Raw genomic sequence first — 18,430 nt, 5'->3', positions numbered from 1 at the left:
GGCGATGAGATAAGGCTTGATCACAAGATAAATGGTTGTGCATCCTTATTGTGCTACACGTAGGAATGTTAGATATAAGTCCTCCTCCCGATTGCAAATTGTACACTTATTTTATCAGCAGTTAGTTGAGGCCTTTTGTTTGTAGGTTGAGACTAGGCAGTGCATGTGCTGCTGCGAGGCATGCAGTAGTGGAGTACGGACTTGAAGCCCAGCCCACTCTCCACTTATGTTTGTAATTGGCTGGTGTCATTTTCCTTCGTAAACGCTGGCTTCCAATTCATTATTAGGCTTGTTAGTCCCTCCTTGGTACCGCATTGTCTGCATTTGTTACCTCCCATAACGACTGGACCTTTTACTTGTCTTGTTACACAGTCTGCTTTATCTTGTCTCTCAGCACTGTTTTATTTAATGATTTGCCCCTGTTCCACCCACTACCTCGCAGCACACCACCCACGTTTTATTATTTATTTATTTTAACAGCGTGGTCCACTTTCAATATAGCGGCTGCACTTAACTATTTATTTATTTAATTTTGTTTACTAGCGCCCATGCGGCGCCTTCACATTCATAGAGGCCGTGCCCCCTTCTTCACACAAACTGCGTCTAAAGAAGGGTGCATGGCCAAAATTAAAGTCAAAACGTGGCATGGGTGCTTTAACCTCAAAAAACATCTGTTTGTCAAGTTGACAAACAGATGCTTTTTTTTGTCAAAAACACCCATGCCGCTGTTTCACTTTAATGTCAGACACACACCTTCCTTAGTTGCGGCTTGTCTAAAGAAAGGGGCGCGGCCTTCATGACGTGAAAGCGTCGCGTGGCAGGATATCTGGGGCAGGCCAAAACCTTTGACTGACTGGTCACCCACTTTTATCGCTCACAGATGCTGGTGCAGTCTAGGTCAAATCCTTTCACTGAGTTGTCACTTGGTCATTCACTTCTATTGGCCGCAGTTAAGGATTCAGGTGGATACCTTCTGCAAATCTTGAATGTCCTGCCAGGCCAGTGGTAAGTCAGAAGCAAAGCACAAGGCCCCCCTGATGCCTTTTTCTAAAGTGGAAGTGTTAGATCTGGGGGTCTCTAGTTGGCAGAGGTAAGTACCTTTGTCCAAATAGGGACCCTTGCTTCTAGTCAGGGTAAGGGGGATACACACTGTTGATAACCCCTGCTCACCCCCTTGGTAGCTTGGCACGAGCAGACAGGCTTATCCCCAAGGCAATGCATAAAGTATTTGCACCAACACCCGCAATAACCAAGTGAAACACCACAAATGGACACCACACAGGTATTTATAAAAATATCAATATCTTTATCTGGTTAGGCAAGACTAATAACGACAGAAATCTAACATACATAAATAGTCCCTCTTTTGAAATGTTCTTTGGCTTATACTCGGGAGGCAAGATGGCGGCGGCCTGCTAGACCGCTTTGAGGCAGCTCCCAAGCCAGCGTTCCAAAAAAGGCCTAAAACAAAATATGGATGAGAGGAAGAGGTCCGGCTGTAATTAAGAAAAACTAATAATGAAAATTAAAGGATTTACCTTATTCCTCGCTGCTCTTTAAAGCCTCGTGTGGTGATCCTGGTATGATGTCCGTGAGCAGAGTGGGAGGTCAATCTTTGGAGTCTGCTACGGACCCTACTCCGCTACAGCTACGTTTTTCATTTTGCACTTCCTTGATTGGACTGCTTGTACTGCGACTGATCGCCCGTGTCCAGGCTAGCGGAGTATCTACTCGTTTGAAGCAGGACGGACCCCTGGAGGAAGACCAGTCAGCTCTGTCTCTCCGGAGGCTCTCCCGCGTATCCTCTGGCATGGCGCCGAAAAACGCCGCAACGATAGCTGCAGCTGCAGCCAAGACTAGAGCAGCGAAGCAGGCTCTTCGTGACAAAGAGCTTGCGGTGAAGAGAGGTGGCACGCGTCAGGAGGGCAGTGGCGGCGCTGCAGGTCTCGGCGCGGGGGCTGGAAAGTCAGCGGGGGCCCCAAGACAGCAGCTGGGTATGCCTGTCGCCATAGCTGAGCCATCCGTGATCGAGCTGCTCCGGAGGACTCCCGCTCCCGCTCCAGTGTCTTCTTCGGCTCAGGTTCAGCTGTGTCCATCAGAGAAACCAGCTGCTTCTCTAATCGCGGGTGACTTGAGAGGTATTTCTGGGCCTATAGCGGCATCTTGTGGACAAACTCAGAACAGCGTAATTAAGGACAAGGAAATAGTGAATACCAAAGTGAATGCTGCTATAAGTATAGGAGTGGACAGCCCTATGCTTTGCAATGAGCCTAAAGGTGCAATGGCAGGAGCGCAAGATTTAAAGGCTGGGACAGACTTTAATGCTGGAATACAAGATGCAGGGAATCTTCTCTTGTGTGATACTCCTGTCTTGTCTAATGTCGCTCTAGCCTCTTCAACATCATCGATACAGACCACCTCAGCAGGCTCACTCATGTCAGCACCAGTAACTGTGCTGGAAATCACTCCAACAGTCACTATAACCCCAATTACTCTGGCTTTGGCTGAGCAGGAAGTGCAAGTATTGCAACACCAACCCATTTGCAATATGCCAGAGAATGGTCATGAGATAGCAGATCTTGGCGCCACTTCAAAAAATTTGGGAGATTTACTGGAGGTTCCTGACGGCAAGGAGAAAGCTGATGGGGATGAGATAACTCCCGATCCAACGGACACCGACAGGGATCCTTCAGATTTTTATGCAATATCGGAAGGAATGGAAGACGCGAGATGGTCAGATGACTCTGAACTGGACATGGAAACTAATACTGGCTCAGATACGGAGAGCGACCAAGACGCGCGAATAGCAGAATCCCGGGAAAATAAAAGAGCTACCATACGGAAGAAGAGGGCCCATGGACTAACTTGGGATTATTCCCCTGCTACCGCACTGGGGTCTCAAGAACAAGCCACCGGCTCTCAACCGACGCAGCGGTGCTCTCCAAATCAACAGGATGCTACGCTCTCCACGGTGATGGATACAGTCCTCCTGGCTATCGCCTCTCATCGAGAAGAGACATCAAGGGATGGACGCAAAGCACAACTTGCTTTGCATAAGGTCCAGGGCGTAGTGCGTAAACTGTCAAGATCTGTTACTGCGTTTAACACCCGAATGACAGAAATGGAAGACCGTATAGTTACTAATGAGGCAGAGGCTGCAGCTACACAGAAACAAGTGGGATTACACGAAGCAGAATTGAGTGATGTAAGATGGAAGCTCGAGGACATGGAGAATCGCTTACGACGTAACAACCTACGCGTTCTCGGAATACCTGAAAATATTGAAGGTACTGATATTCGCGCTTACATTATTCAACTTTTCAAAGATACACTTCCTGAGCTTTCTTCATGGAATTGGGAGAATGAGGTTCAACGGGCCCATAGAACTCCAATCACTATACGACCCACGCGGAAGCAAGACAATTACCCACGGGCCGTTCTTGTGTTTTTCGGAAACTTTCTTCTTCGACAAGCCATCTCGGATAGAGCCAGGCCAGAGGCTCGACGGACTAGGGACTCCATTTCCTATTTTGTAAGACCGGACTTTTGCCACACGACGGTGGAGAGGAGATGGCGTTTGCGACAACTTATTAAACCTTTTATGGAGAAGAAAGCCTTAGTTTATCTTAATAACCCTGCTAAGTTGAAAGTTATATACAATGGCCAGACCAAATTTTTTACTTCGGAAGTAAAAGCCAAAGAGTTTTTGGACAGTATCACTTAATGGTCTATCAGTGATATCGAGAATGGGAAGAAGCCTGTTATACTGAAACACTGATATATACAGAATAGAGAATCGAGAATTTTGGAAATAAGAGCTGACGAAAAGGGAGAGAATTGAGAGTGGATTGGACATCATTCGGAGTTGATAAAGATAGATTGATAGAAGGATAGAATGACATAAAGATATATAAGAATTACTAGTCTTTATTTGCTTCTATAAGTCTCTCTATATCTTCCTTATTATTTTTTTTGGGCCCCTTTTTTTATCCCATTCTTCTTTTTTTTTTTTTTTTTTTTGGGTGGCTTGGGAGCATCTCTCCATCACTAAAGACTCTTATAGAGTCTAATTGCCTCACACCATGGGTGGGGGAGGGTGGAGGGTTGGGTGCAGGGGTCTGCTGGGAGGGGGGGCGGGAGGGGATACGGGGGGGAAAAATGCAGAAAAGAGCTTGATCTGTAGTATAGGAACCTTTAAAGGCTTTTTTGTTATTATAATCTACGTAAGTGACTGGAGTTTTACATCAACTATTTTGATTGATTGGAACGGAGTAAATATCGAATGCAAAGTTGGCTGGTGGTGGCGCAAATTATTTAGCTTTGGTGGTATTGGTCCAATGGGGAATAGTTTTGAATGGGGAGAGTAAAACTACGATGTTGGAATGTAGCGGGTCTCAATGATGGGAGAAAGCGGGCCCAACTGTTTCAACTGCTACGTCAGGACCCAGTCGACATTCTGTGTATTCAGGAGACTCACATAGCTGGATGCGAGAAAAATTTGTTAAAATTTCCTGGATATAACCTGATGCAGCAACATCTCAAACATCTAAAACGCGTGGGGTTGCTATTTTGGCAAAACCCGGTTTGGGGAGCCCTAGACGTCGACTTGTCGACAAATATGGTAGGTGGGTTGTGGTTCAACTGGAATTGGATATAACCATTTGCTCACTTTACGGTTCTAATCTGGACGACCCACAACTCTTTATTGAACTTGAACTAGAACTGGCTTCTTGGGCGGGTCCACTTATCCTGTGTGGTGATTTTAACATAAATATAGAAAAATTAGTAAACAATAGACTCCCACGGAACTATAGTGGCCGGAAACCTAAAGTCTATAGGGCAATATCTTGTCTGATGGATAGTCATGATTTAAGGGATACTTGGGACACTTTGAGGCAGAATGATAATGGCTTTACCTATTACTCCTACCCCCACAATAAGTATGCTCGATTAGACTATATTATGACATCAATACATAGGACAGCCTTAATTGATATAATTAAAGATCCCAAAACTATTTCTGACCACAATGCACTTACATTAATTTTTGAATTGGATAGTTTTAATAGATCTAATATCCAATGGTCGTTCGACCGGAAGCTTTTTTTGAACCCAGATTATATTAACTATATTACATCAGTTTCTCAATCTTTTTTCGACTGCAATCAATATAGTGCACCCAGATTTAGTGTATGGGACTGTTTTAAGGCAGTAATCAGAGGAGAGACTATAGCGTATGTTGCTAAATGTAAGAAAACTCAGGACAATATTAATAAGCAACATAAGGCGGCACTTATCAACTTGGAAATAGTACATGCCAAACAAATCCAGCAAGGAACACCAACCTCTGACACACTACAAAAATTATTGATCTTAAAAACCGAAATTAATAGCTCGTTAACGCAAAAAGCAGCGGAAATATATCAAGCCAATAGAAACAGAATCTATGAAGCAGGGGAAAAAGTAGGGAGGCAACTAGCTCTCAAAACTAGACAAAAAGAGACATACAACAAAATAAAGAATATAGAATATGAGGGCCAACAGTATACCTCCCCTCAAGATATAGTAGATGTCTTTCGAAAATACTACCAAAAACTATATCAAAATGATAACGAGCATCTATCTACAAGAGATATGAAAACCTTTCTAAGCGAGTGGTTGCCGGAATCAGAGCTATCTAGAGTACTTGATCAAGGAGATAGAGAAGAACTAGAGAAAGAAATCACAATGGTAGAGTTAGAAACTGCTTTGTCGGATCTAGCTAATGGGAAAGCGGCTGGTCCTGACAAGATCCCTTTAGAGTTATATAAGGTGCTGGGCAAACAGATACTCCCTTATTTACTAGACCTGTTTTTAGGAATACAATATCACTCAGCTACACCAGAGTCTTGGAAACATACTAACATAGCAATATTTCCAAAAAAGGGGAAACCTCCCCAGCTTCCATCTTCATATCGACCTATCTCACTTATAAACTCTGACTCAAAGCTATATTCCAAGATACTTGCAAATCGAATGAGGGGGATCATTGAACATCTTGTATCCCCATGGCAACACGGTTTCATCCCGGGGAGAGGAACAACTGACCATCCCCGTAGAGTCATTGCCTTATTTGACATCATGGGCGTCATGGGGGGAGAGATGTCAATGGTCTTACTCGATGCCGAAAAGGCATTTGACCGAGTGTCTTGGCGGTTCTTATGGGAAATAATGGAATACAATAACTTCGGCCCAGGCTTTGTCAAAGCTTTAAAAGCTCTGTATGTCAGCCCTAGAGCTAAACTATATATTGACGGCTTTGAATCAGAGTTTATAGAGGTAAAAAGAGGCACTAGGCAGGGCTGTCCTTGCTCCCCGATATTATTTGCCCTAGTGATTAATCCTTTAATTTTAAAGCTCCTTAACTCCTCCCAAATACAACCAGTTACGGTGGGCTCATACTCTACAAAAATATTGGCATATGCCGATGACATTGCTGTGCTTACAACGAATCCAGACGAAGCAGTAGCAGAAATAGAACAAATAACCCAGGATTTTGGTGTGTATTCCGGCTACTCACTTAATAGAGACAAAACCATGGTGGTATGTACAAATAATACCATATTTGAAAGTCCTTACAAAGTTAGAAATGCAACTTATCTTGGTGTAATTATTTCTCCTGAGGTAAAAGAGATTAACCGGCTTAACTATGATCCTTTGATTAAGGTAGTAAAAACAGATCTGAAGAGGGTAGATAACCTACATCTCTCAATAATCGGGAGAGCGAATTATATCAAAATGAGTATATTTCCAAGAATACTTTATCTGTTCCGGGCTATTCCATTGATTGCCGACGGTAGTATTATCAAAATCTTAGACTCCACGATATCTAAATTTATATGGAACTACGGTAAAATAAGGAGAGCATTACCATTATTAACTCTCTCTGTACATAGAGGTGGCCTTGGTATCCCGAACCTGACATTTTATCTCTGGGCGACTTTACTTCAACAAATGGGCCCTCTCTTTAAAGTTAAACCGACCAATCTACCCAACATAGACTCCTATATTCCTTCCATTTTTGAACTGGGATTGGGTGAAAAATGTCAAGGGCTATTTCTGAGACAACTGGAAGCGTCTTATTACAAAAAGACCAAGTTTAAGGTGATTGGAGACGCATGGAAAACCTGGAAACTTGCCGCAAAACAATTAGGTATACCCAAAATAACAAGATATACTTCTTTGTGGCATAGCAAGATCATTTCATCATCTATGATAGATAATGTCTCTAGGAGATGGGAGAATTTAGGCATATATACATTTGGTCATTTTCTTGGACAAAATTTTATTCCATCTTTTGAGGGACTACAGCAGAGATTTGATATTCCATCTACAGATTATTTAAAATATTTTCAAGTCTTTACTAATATACGGAAATCAAAACTTAATATCAACTTAGATAGTTTTCCTTTTTTTTCTATTATTGAGAAACGAGCCACTAGGATAGGCACTTTATATGATATTTTCTCTCAATCCTCTAAAGACGATTTAGATCGTGTGGAGAGATCCTGGGCACAAAAACTTGGAAACCCAGATGTAGATATTGACTACTCCTTAACTCTCTACACAACATTATTTTTAGCGCCCAATCTCAAAGCACAATATTTCAAAACTATTTACAACCTTTATTTTACCCCGGCCAAACTTTTTACCTGGGGAATGCGACTAGATGATTGCTGCCCTAGATGTAGACAGGGACAGGCAAATTTAATTCATATGTTTGCTGAATGTCCAAAATTGGATAATTTGCAAACATTGATTGGAGGATTTTGGACTCAAATATTCGGGCGGAATCTTAGATCCTCCGCAACCCTATTTCTTTTAGGTTTTGACGAATCTTTGGGGTACAGCTTGGAGGAACAGAGGATTGTCTTCCTGGGCACAGCCGTTTTTCGTATCATTTTGGCTGCTTGTTGGAAAGATCCCAATGTACCTACTTTTCAGATGTGGCTTAGCCGATTTCTTGCCATTTATAAGCAGGAGACAGCTATATATAGTACAAGAGGCAGGAAAACTAGACTCCGGGGTACCCAGATCTGGGCCCCAATTTCCAACTGGTATTCCAATGTATGATCACCCCCCTGTAGAGAGAAGGGCTGATATGATTTGATGATGTAAAACATGTAGAGATTTACTTTGCATTTTCTATATTTTATATTAATTGTGCATTCGTATTGTGCTGTAATGATTTTGTTTTTCTAAACTGATGTACTTCTTGTTGTATTAAGAATACATATATCTTGTTTGTTTGAATGAAACAGATCAAGCTCAATAAAAAAAAAAAAAAAAAAAAAAAAAAAATGAAATGTTCTTTGGTTACAGTTCACTTTAAAAATGAATTGCGGTAATCCTCTGTACCCTGCTTGCAAGCGTGATCAACTGCCACCTCTTAGTTTTGTTTAACTTCCATCAATCACCCTTCTTTAATGAGCGAGTGCGCGCCCAGAATACAGTTTGTAACACCCCCGATGTGTCTCACAAAGAATGAGAGGGGCCCCCTTTACGGCCAAAGGAGTAGGGCACCAAATAGACCTTAGTCAAAAAGAAATCCCCTTTGGGCAACCTAGTTCACCTAAACATATACACTCATACAAGTAATCATATCACCAGAACATAACACCAACACCATCGAGGGCCCAGGGCTGAAAAAATACAATTCTTTTATTACTAAAACAGTTAAAAAGGTTAAAAAGCATTGTTCAGCAAATGTGTGCAAATAAAATTTAAGAACAAAACAAAGTAATACAATACTGGGAGAACCTGCAAGGAAAATTGTTTCTAATCGTCTAGACAGGCAGATACATTAGACCAAATTCATTTTTATGACATTTGATTTTTGTATAATGAATTTAACAAATAATAACAAATGTCTATCACAGTCTACAGTATGCCTGTTAACAATGAGCGTCGACGCGGTTCGGTGGGTATAACTGCTTAAACACCACCTTCTTCAGGACAAAGAACGATATCTCCCAAAGCACAATCAATCTGTATAAAATCACACAAAGAAACATAAAAAACAATAAAAAAAAACAAAAATTAACCATTGATGAGCGTATATTCAAACAGTGTTTCTATCCTGGTGATACACCAAACATTCCTTTCTTCCAAGCCACATAGACGAGTTGGAAAGATGAGGAATACATCTAACCATTCCCCCAAAATATGCATACCAATCACACCCCGTTCGAACTAGAGCAACCCTGGCTTTAGAAGTCCAATTCTTTAGTGCAACAATGTAGAAAGCGGACATTTTGTGTGAATACCCTTTAGAGCATATAGGACTTAGATTTCCAAAAACGAAATAATTATTTATGATTATTAGCTAAAGTTGAGTGCTAGTGCTTTAAAAATGAGGTACTAGGCCGTACTTGCAACTGAACAATTTCATGAATGATATATAATATTCAAGTGTTTTATTAATGTATTAATTAAACTTTATTTGCTAACATCTATAATGCACCTATACATTTGTGAATTTTATTTACTAATTTTAATGCATTAGACTGACATATGCTATGAAGCTTGTACGTTCACGTTACACCGTGAGAAATAATTGTTCTTCCATTCTCACTAATGTTGCTTTTTGTACTTTCTTATGGAAGTTGGCAACAATTGATACGTTGCTCTATAACAAACTGATATTATGAATGAGACCGATCTGTTACTTATATGCAAAAAGCTGTATTTATGAACATTCCACTATGAACTAAACCTGTGTATAAGGATGGACAACTGGTTCCCATGAGTAACGTGTGAAAGACCAACCTGGATGGTTAGTAAAATAAGTCAGTACAATAATAAATTAAACTAATAAATATAAAAAAGGCCCTGATTTTATTTTTCGCTGGATCAACTTGCATCACAAAGCTGGGAAGCCCGTCTTTAATGGGCAAACAAAACGACATGTCCCAGAATGCAGAGCGCTGTTGAAGTTGAAGTTGAAAGTGCTTATAAAGCGCGCTGTGATCAAGCGGTTTCCTGGCGCTGGAGGATTACATGAGTCGGATGGAGGGGTGAGGGGGATCAATGAGAGAGGAACGCTAGGGTGAACAAGTGAGTCTTGAGTGCCTTCCTAAAGTCTGGGTAGGAGGTAATGGATCTGATGGAAAATGGGAGGTCATTCCAAAAGCGGGGGGCAAGGACAGAGAACCTAGTGCCACCTGCTCTCGACTTGCGAAAACGGGGAATGATGAGGAGAGCCTGGCTGGAGGAGCGGAGAGTTCGGCTGGGTATGTAAGGGGTGATCAGTGAGTTGATGAAGAGAGGGGCAGTGTGGGCCCGGGCCATGAAGACTATGCAACCCATTTTGAAAAGGGTACGGTGCATGATGGGGAGCCAGTGAAGGGATTTAAGAAGGGGGAAGGCGTGGTGAAATTTGGGGAGCTGGTGAATGAGGCGAGCCGCCTGATTCTGGATGGTTTGAAGGCGTCGCAGCTCGTAGGCGGGAACACCAGCATAAAGGCAATTACCATAGTCTAAGCGGGAGAGGACCATGGCTAAAACAATTATTTTGAGAGCGTCTACAGAAAAAAAACGAGAAATCTTACGGATAATTCGTAAAGAGAGGAAACATGAAGAGACAACAGTGCTGATCTGAGGGCGCATGGAGAGATCCTTACTGATTTTGATACCAAGGGTTCTCACTGAGGCACAGGGGGCCGGGGGGGAGCCAAGGCTGGGGGGCCAGAAGGCGGAGGACCAAGGGTTAGAGGTCCCACCAGTCAAGATCAGCTCCGTTTTGTCCGGGTTGAGTTTAAGATGGTTTAGACTCGTCCATGTTGGCTGGAAAGACTGTATTTTCTCGTGTCACACAGAAGCTAAGAGGTCTAGTGGAAGATGTGCTTTCAAACCAGACCAAACAAAGTAATCTGATTTTTCTCTACTTAAAATGTCACACTTAAGTCAGTAATCCATACATTAACAAGCATTGCTTAAGGATAAAAGAAATCACGGGCAGAGGTGCGAGCGAGGAGGCGCGTGCTCGCTAAAAGGAAATAAAAAAAATCACGCGAGTGGTGCGCACGCCACAGCGGCAAAAGTGATCCATCTGTAATGGTGCTGGGAGCGATGCGCTTAATGAGCCATGACGTAAAGCCAGATGGCGGCTGTGCACGTGACCGCAAGCTTTAGGCCACAAGCAAAAGTGTGTGGTCGGATTTTTTAAGCCCACTCACTGAATGTCTTGCCAGACCAGCGCATGCAATGGCTCAGGCGAGACCTAAAAAGTTTGGGGATAACCCTGCAAAAAGGGCCACTTCCAACAGGAAGCAAGCTTTGAGAGGTTGGGCATAAACAGCCCCATGACTGCCCAAGGCAACAGGTTCATTGTGGTGTTAGTGAACAATGCCACACGGTACCCAGAGGCTATACACCTGAGGTCGGTGACTGCACCTGAGGTGAGAAGATCCCTGATGGGAAGTTGTGTCTGACAGGGACACCAACGTCTTGCCTGCCTCATGAAGTCTATGTGGGACAAATGTAGAATAACCTATAAGGTCTTCACACCATACAATCCTGAGACCAATGGATTTGTCGAAAGGTTCAATAAGACACTAAAAAACCAGGACCCATGAAGTGTAAGTAGTGGAATATCTTCTTGCCATTCCTTCTTTTTGCATATAGGGAAGTGCTTCAAAAGGGAGTGGGGTTCAGTCCATTTGAACTTCTGTTTGGCCACCCTGTGCGTAGACCTCAGTCTTGTAAAGGAGGGGTGGGAGCAAGCTCCTAAGAACCCTTTCAATGTATTGAGCTACACTGTGGCCCTTCTGTCTCAGATGAAGTGCTTCTGGAAAGAGGCCTCGGACTACTTTACAGTTTTGAAACATTGGTACAACCAGAAGGCTACTTTGGCCAGACGGTGTAGGTGATGAAACCTGTGGAGCCCTGGGCCTTAAATACCTCAAGACATCCAGGAACCCCTTGATGGTCATACATGTGAACCACGTCAAGCCCCACATTTGTATGCCCTAAGTCAAAATACTCATGGTGAAAGATGATTTGGGGTGATTGAACCCTACTGTAGTCCCTGGTCAAATCCAGTGGTATTGGTACCCGAGACTGCCCACCAGTGCACCAATCTATTAGGTTCTGTGTGGATTACAGTGTCCTCAATTCAGTCACCAAGACTAATGCTCAAACCCTCCCCAGAGCTGATGAGCTCATTGTACGGTTGGGGACTGCCAAATTCCTCAGTGTGTTGGCAGATCACCCTGACTGAGGGGGCAAATCAAAGGTCAGCATTCTCCCCCCACCACAATGCCACTTTCAGTTTAAAGTGATTCCATTTTGGCTTGAGAATGCCTTTGCCACCTTCCAGAGGTTGGTCAACCGAATTGTGACTGGGCTGGAAAACTTCAGTGACACCTACTTGGATCAATAAATCAGTCCTTCAATCAAGTAGTACTTGTCTAGCATGGCTATTCACCCTAGTGGGTATCCAGACGCTGTGCTGCAGATATAAAAGAGCGAGGTCTGAATCCCTTACTGAAGAGGGTCAGCAAGGGTGTGTAGGTGAAGGGGGATGGCATTCCAGGCTTTGGAGGCAAGATGGAAGAAGAATCATCCTCCGGAGTGGATGTGGCAGATTAGTGGTATCTGTACAAGGGCAGGGTGTGCAGAGTGGCTATCCTGGTTGGTCTAGGAAGTACAGGCGAGGGTTCACTATGTGTGCCCATTTTCATGGAGGGCTTTGTAGGCATGGGTCAGAAGCTGGCATCTCTTCTGGACCGGGAGTCAGGTGAGGTCCTTCAGGTGCTGGGTGATGCGTGTCCTCTTGGACAGGTTGAAGATCAGTCTGGCAGCTGCATTCTGGATCATCTGTAGTCTTTGCATGAGTTCCGAGGTGGGGCCTGCATAGAGTATGTTGCCGTAGTCTAGTCGGCTGGTGATGAGGGCCTGTGTCACTGTTTTCCCGGTGCTGATGGGGAGTCATCTGAAGTCTTTGTCGAGCATGTGGAAGCAGGCTGAGAAAACGGCATTGACCTAACATTTCATGGAGAGTTGACTGTACAGGATGATGCAGAGGTTGCGGGCATGGTCTGTCAGCATGGAGTTGGGTCCGAGCTCTGCCGGCCACCAGGAGTTATTTCAGAGAGCGGTGTGACTACCTAAGATGAGAACTTCAGTCTTGTCTGTGTTGAACTTTAAGCAGCTGTCCTTCATTCAGGCGGCGGATTTCAACATACAGTTATGGAAGTTGGTCTTCATCGAGGTGGGGTCTGCTGAGAGCAAGAGGACGAGCTGGGTATTGTTGGCATAGGAGATGATGTTAATGTTGTGCAATCGGACGATGTCTATGAGTGGTGGCATGTAGATGTTGAAGAGGATTGGGCTGAGGGATAATCCTTGGGGTACGCCGCAGATGGTGTGCTTGGGTTGCGAGGTGAGGGGGGGCGGACTTTTTGTGTGCTTTCCGTGAGAAAGAATGAATAATCTGAGTGCATCGTCTGTGATTCCTATGTGGCATAGTCAAATGATGAGTTTGTGGTGGTAGACGGTGTTGAAGGCTGCAGAGAGGTACAGGAGGATATGGGTGGCTGATTCTCCTTAATCAAGTAGGGTACATATGTCGTCTGTTGCGGTGATCAAAGCTGTCTTGGTGCTGTGGTTGGTTCTGAAGCCTGATTGGGAAGGGTCCAGTAGGTTGTTTCTCTCCATGTGTTCAGTGAGTTGGAGGTTGATGGCCTTCTCCAGGACTTTGGTAGGGAACGGAGGCAGAGAGATAGGATGGTAGTTGTGGAGCTTGCTGTGGTCTCCCAAAGGTTTTTTGAGGAGGGGTCTGATCTCCATGTGTTTCCATGCATCGGGGAAGGTGGCTGTGGTTATGGAGTTGTAGAGGATGATGGGGAGCTTGTACCTGATCTCGCCTCTTCAGAGGTTGAAGAGTTGGTCGGGGGCAAGGGTCATTGGGTGTTCCTAAGTGGATGGATTTTATAAGAGTGGTTGTGTTCGGTGTTCTGAGTTGTTCCCATGTGGTGAGCGGGTGGTCGACTGTGGTGGGTGATGGGTTGCTGAAGAGGTCGGAGGGTTGGGGATCTAAGTTTCTGTAGATGGTTACTAACTTATTGTGGAAATAATCTGCGAGGGTGTCACAGAGTTCTTGTGAGAAGGGGATTGAGTTCTCGGTGGCTGATGGGCATGTGAACTCTCTGACGATGGTGAATAGTTTTTTGGTTTGGTTGGCGCTGGTTTTGATCCAGTGGGTCAGGACTTCCTATTTTGTGATTTTCTTTTTGCTGTGTTCAGATCTAGCTGCAATGTACACCGGCACCACAGCTGGAAAGTTCTTCAGGCTACGCAATGGGCAAGCCTGATTATCAAGGCTAGTAAGTGCCAGATAGGATATGCATCAGTTGTGTATTTGGGCCATCAAGATGGTGGAAGCAAGGTCCAGCCTCTCTAGCCCAAGATATAGACTATCATGGCTTGGGAGCCTTCGAAGACCGAGACTAAAGTGAGAGCCTTCCTTAGCCTCATTGGGTACTACAGGCGATTTTGTAACTGATATGGCACCATTGTTACCCCCATTAACCAAGTTGACTTCCAAGAAGTAGCCTAAGAAGGTGATATAGACGGAGGTGGGTGAGAAATAATTTGACACCCTGAAAGAAGTCATATGCGCAACACCACTGCTAAAGGCACCTGACTTCTCCAAAGAATTCTTAGTGCAGACCAGGGGCAGCTCATCCATTGGCAAGTGGGGAGCATTGACCCCCCTCACTGTGAGCCATTAAGTCCCAGACCCTCACATTACTTACATATTTCCTGTGAAGTACCTTTCCACTGTAGGGCCATTAAATTTGCTCCCTTTAGGTGCAGTGACACTGGGTCAGAGATGAATGCGAGGATGCTGTTTTGATTATTCAATGATGTCTGTTTGTTGATATTTATTGATTTTGAAATGTTTATACATTCATAAGGGAAACTCTTTCTTCTGCTAATGACAATCTTCATTTCCTTCCAGGTCATTTGACACCAGCGGCGGCCCTGGAGTCACATAAAAGAGACAAATAGAAAAAAAATGGGAGCTGTGAGTATGGGTTTAAATTTCTTCCCCTCGCCAGTAGTGATCACCAGGTGTGTTTCTTTCCCCTTTGGAAATTGTTGTGCCCGTCTGCTTCCTATCTGGGACAGGTGTACTTGTGTGCTTCCTTTGTTTGGTGGCTTTAATGCACAAACAAATATGTATTTTGTGCCCCAAAGAAAAGAAAAAGAAATAACTTGCAAAGAAGGAAAAAAATAATAAAAACAAAGCTTCAAGGCAAACTCTTTCTTGTAGTTTCCTCCCTTATTCTATTAGGGCAGATTTTAGCACGTTGGGTTGACGGTAACGTTTTCCCCACCACCAAGCACCATGTTAACTATGGCCATGATATCCCCCAACCCTGCTCCCACTCGATTCCCACGTTTGCCACTCACCCTGCTCCGCTGCAAGCAACTCTTCTGAGTTGCAGCGGTCACTGGGTGTCCTCCGGGGCAAACCACCACTCCTGGGGGTCCAGTCTCGGCATCCTCTTTCTCTCCTCAGGGCTGATAGTCCTCGTCTTGCTCATGGGAGTCTTCGGTGGTCTCCGGCGTTCCTGCGCCAGTCCTCCGCATTTCCGGCAGGGATACTCCTTCCGGGGCTTCCTGATTCGGTCCTGTCTCCTCATTCTCAGCATCCGCCATGACGTTCATCTTCCTTTTGCTCGCCTTCTTCACATCCGCTTCCTGCTCCTTGACTTCCTCCTTCCTCTTACCTGGGGCTTCTGATTGGGTCGTTGTCTTCCTCAGACCCGCCTGTTTAATGAGACAGGCTGGTTTAAGTACAGCTTCCATGGTATGACAGGTATTTCTTTTTAACGTCCAGTATTGTCGAGAATTCTCAATGGAAGGACGTCCTGGCCCCACACAGGTGAGTAAATCCTCACACACACTACTTTAAAAAAAATGACCAGCCGCCCCTGGTGCAGACAGAGGCTTCAGAGCATAGAATGGGGGCTGTCTTGTCACAGCTTAATGATGAGAGCTTAGACCACCCTGCAACCTTCATCAGCCAGATGCGACTTCCCAGGGAACAAAGGTGGGGTACAAATGAGATGCAAACATTTGCAGTGCTCTAGGCACTGAAAAAGGTGAGACCACACCTGTTTGGGACTCACTTCCACATTCAAACCGACCCTTCAGATGACTGATTCAAATGTGAGATGACAATCCAAAACTGTTGAGGGGGTCCTTCTCCCTTTAGGGAATGGACTTCATTGTAGAACATCGCCCCGATATTGACCAAGCCAATGCTGATGATCTTTCCAGGATTTTCCGGCATTAGTGATGAAAACTCCCATTAGGGTGGACACACCTGTTGGAAATGATGGTATTACCCCAGATTTTTGTCTTTTCTAGCTGAACCAATTCTTGTTGTCATTAGAACTCTGCACACTTTACTCCTGCTAACCAGTGGTAAAGTGCTTGTACTCTCACTACCATCAATGGCGAAAATGCTATACCTGATTGGTCCATTTAATTTATTAATGAGTCTGTAGAATATACTACTACATGTATCCAAGGACTGTAAATTAAATGCTACTGGTGGGCTGCAGCACTCATTGTGTCACTCACTGAAGTAGCCCTGTAAAACAAGCCTTAGGCCTACCACTGCAGCATGTATCACACAGAAGACTATCTTAATTGGTCAGTCATCTTTCTCTTGCATCGCAACCCCAGGGGTTGTTCCATTTCATCATTGCTTGCAAATACAGAGGCCAATATTATCATTCAATTCTACATGTGGTTTGAATGATTTCAATGAAATAGGGCCCCTGATATAATGCTTATGAATAACTTTGACGATATGGTTGCAACATTTACAGTATATTTATTTTGGTTTTCAGTTTGTATGTGAATTATTGATGATGTTCAGACAGTGGTTTATTGACAGAATCTTGACGTGTTCTGTACCAAAGATGATTCCATTGTTTAATCTTCATAATTTTGATTTTGCCCTTATTAGCTGATGTTACAGCTGTTTTTCCAATGCATAAATTGATTGCACCTGTTTAAATATGTCCAAGAATTAGGTTTCCAGCTAAATCTTTGCCTGTTTAAAAGTTTCTTCTCCACTGAAGATGGCCACTACCTTAACGTGATAAATCATTTGATGCTTTCCCATCATGCAATGCATATGACGTGCGAAAGTTCACTTCCTTATCGTGGATGAGGCAGCGGATTCGAAATGCTGGCACTCTTGCAAGAAGTTTTGAGCAAAGTCTCCTAGCTCCACCCAGTCCCAATTGGTAATCCCTGCACAAATAAGGTCCCCTAGATTCCCATGAGCAATATTGCCCAATAATCCATACATTTATCTTGTATTTTATCTAGAGAAGTCTACAGTTAAGACCAAGATTCATTCCTTATCTGGTTATAATTATTTCCAATTTACGGGCACCTTTGTTGTCATGCATTTGAATTTTTGGGTTATCCTTTTGCATCTTTTACTCCAGGTTTAAGTTTGTGGTAGCGGTGGTGTGCAAGATAATTATTAATATTTAGAATGCTACATGCTACCACCATATAGGTAAAATATATATTTTTTGGGATCAAAATGCATGAGAATCCGCATAACACATTGGGAAAATGGAGTATAATGGAGTATACTGGACGCAGTGCGGTCACTAATTTATGTTATCTTATGATCACTTCATATGCAAGATGATCCATTTAATTGATTGAGTTCAAGGTTTCATCAGCATGGTGCTTTTCACCGGCATGTATGCACTGGCATGGAAAGTGTGTTCAGGATATGGGTGATGCGTGTCCTCTTGGACAGGTTGAGGATCAGTTTGGCAGAAGTTGTCCAGGCAACTTGTTGTGTTGGCCTTGTAGTGGTGCTGCTGTTCCAATTGTATTAATCATTGTTTCGCATGCACCTTCAGCCCCATGACAATTTATGCTTGCTTGGCACATCAGTTTGATTTACTTGGCCTTTCCAGTAATATGAAGTTTTTCAGTCAATAGATATGTTGGTCTCTCTGGTTTCCAAGATTTTGGCTTTTATGGCAATTTCCGGTCTCTGGCCCATCAATCTGTGGATTTGACTGGTGTGCTTATGAATACGTTGTTACGACCTTGAGAAAAGTGGTATGTTGATTGTTACATTTTTAGGCTCAGGTTCTCTTGTCTTCGTAGCGCTGAGGAAGCCCTTAATGAAGACTGTCCAAAATGCTGCGACATTTCAGTATGAGGAGTGGTAGTAAAAGTTAATTTAAGAAAATTGTTTCCCTAAAACTTACAGTAAATAAAATAATCATTAATGTACAGTTTTTCGGAATTATTACAGCCAGATAAAATCTCGTCAAGCCTATTTCATTACAGCATAAAATCAGTTTAAACATATAAAAACAATTCTCATAAC

The 18,430-nt window shown here is 43.6% G+C and overlaps 1 long non-coding RNA gene across 1 annotated transcript in view; it reads left to right on the top strand.

Moving 5' to 3' along the window:
• LOC146855653 (uncharacterized) overlaps positions 1–18,430 on the top strand; it is a 53,706-nt gene that overhangs the window by 27,198 nt on the left and 8,078 nt on the right. Inside the window, exon 2 of the long non-coding RNA XR_014981361.1 lies at positions 15,005–15,070. This is a non-coding gene — a long non-coding RNA (uncharacterized LOC146855653). The remainder of the gene's footprint in view (positions 1–15,004; positions 15,071–18,430) is intronic.

The sequence above is a fragment of the Triturus cristatus genome, chromosome 4_1 (genome assembly GCF_964204655.1).
Source record: "Triturus cristatus chromosome 4_1, aTriCri1.1, whole genome shotgun sequence".
Lineage (NCBI taxonomy): Eukaryota > Metazoa > Chordata > Amphibia > Caudata > Salamandridae > Triturus > Triturus cristatus.
The sequence above is the reverse complement of the archived record's forward strand: the minus strand, read 5'-3'. Positions and strand labels throughout refer to the sequence as shown.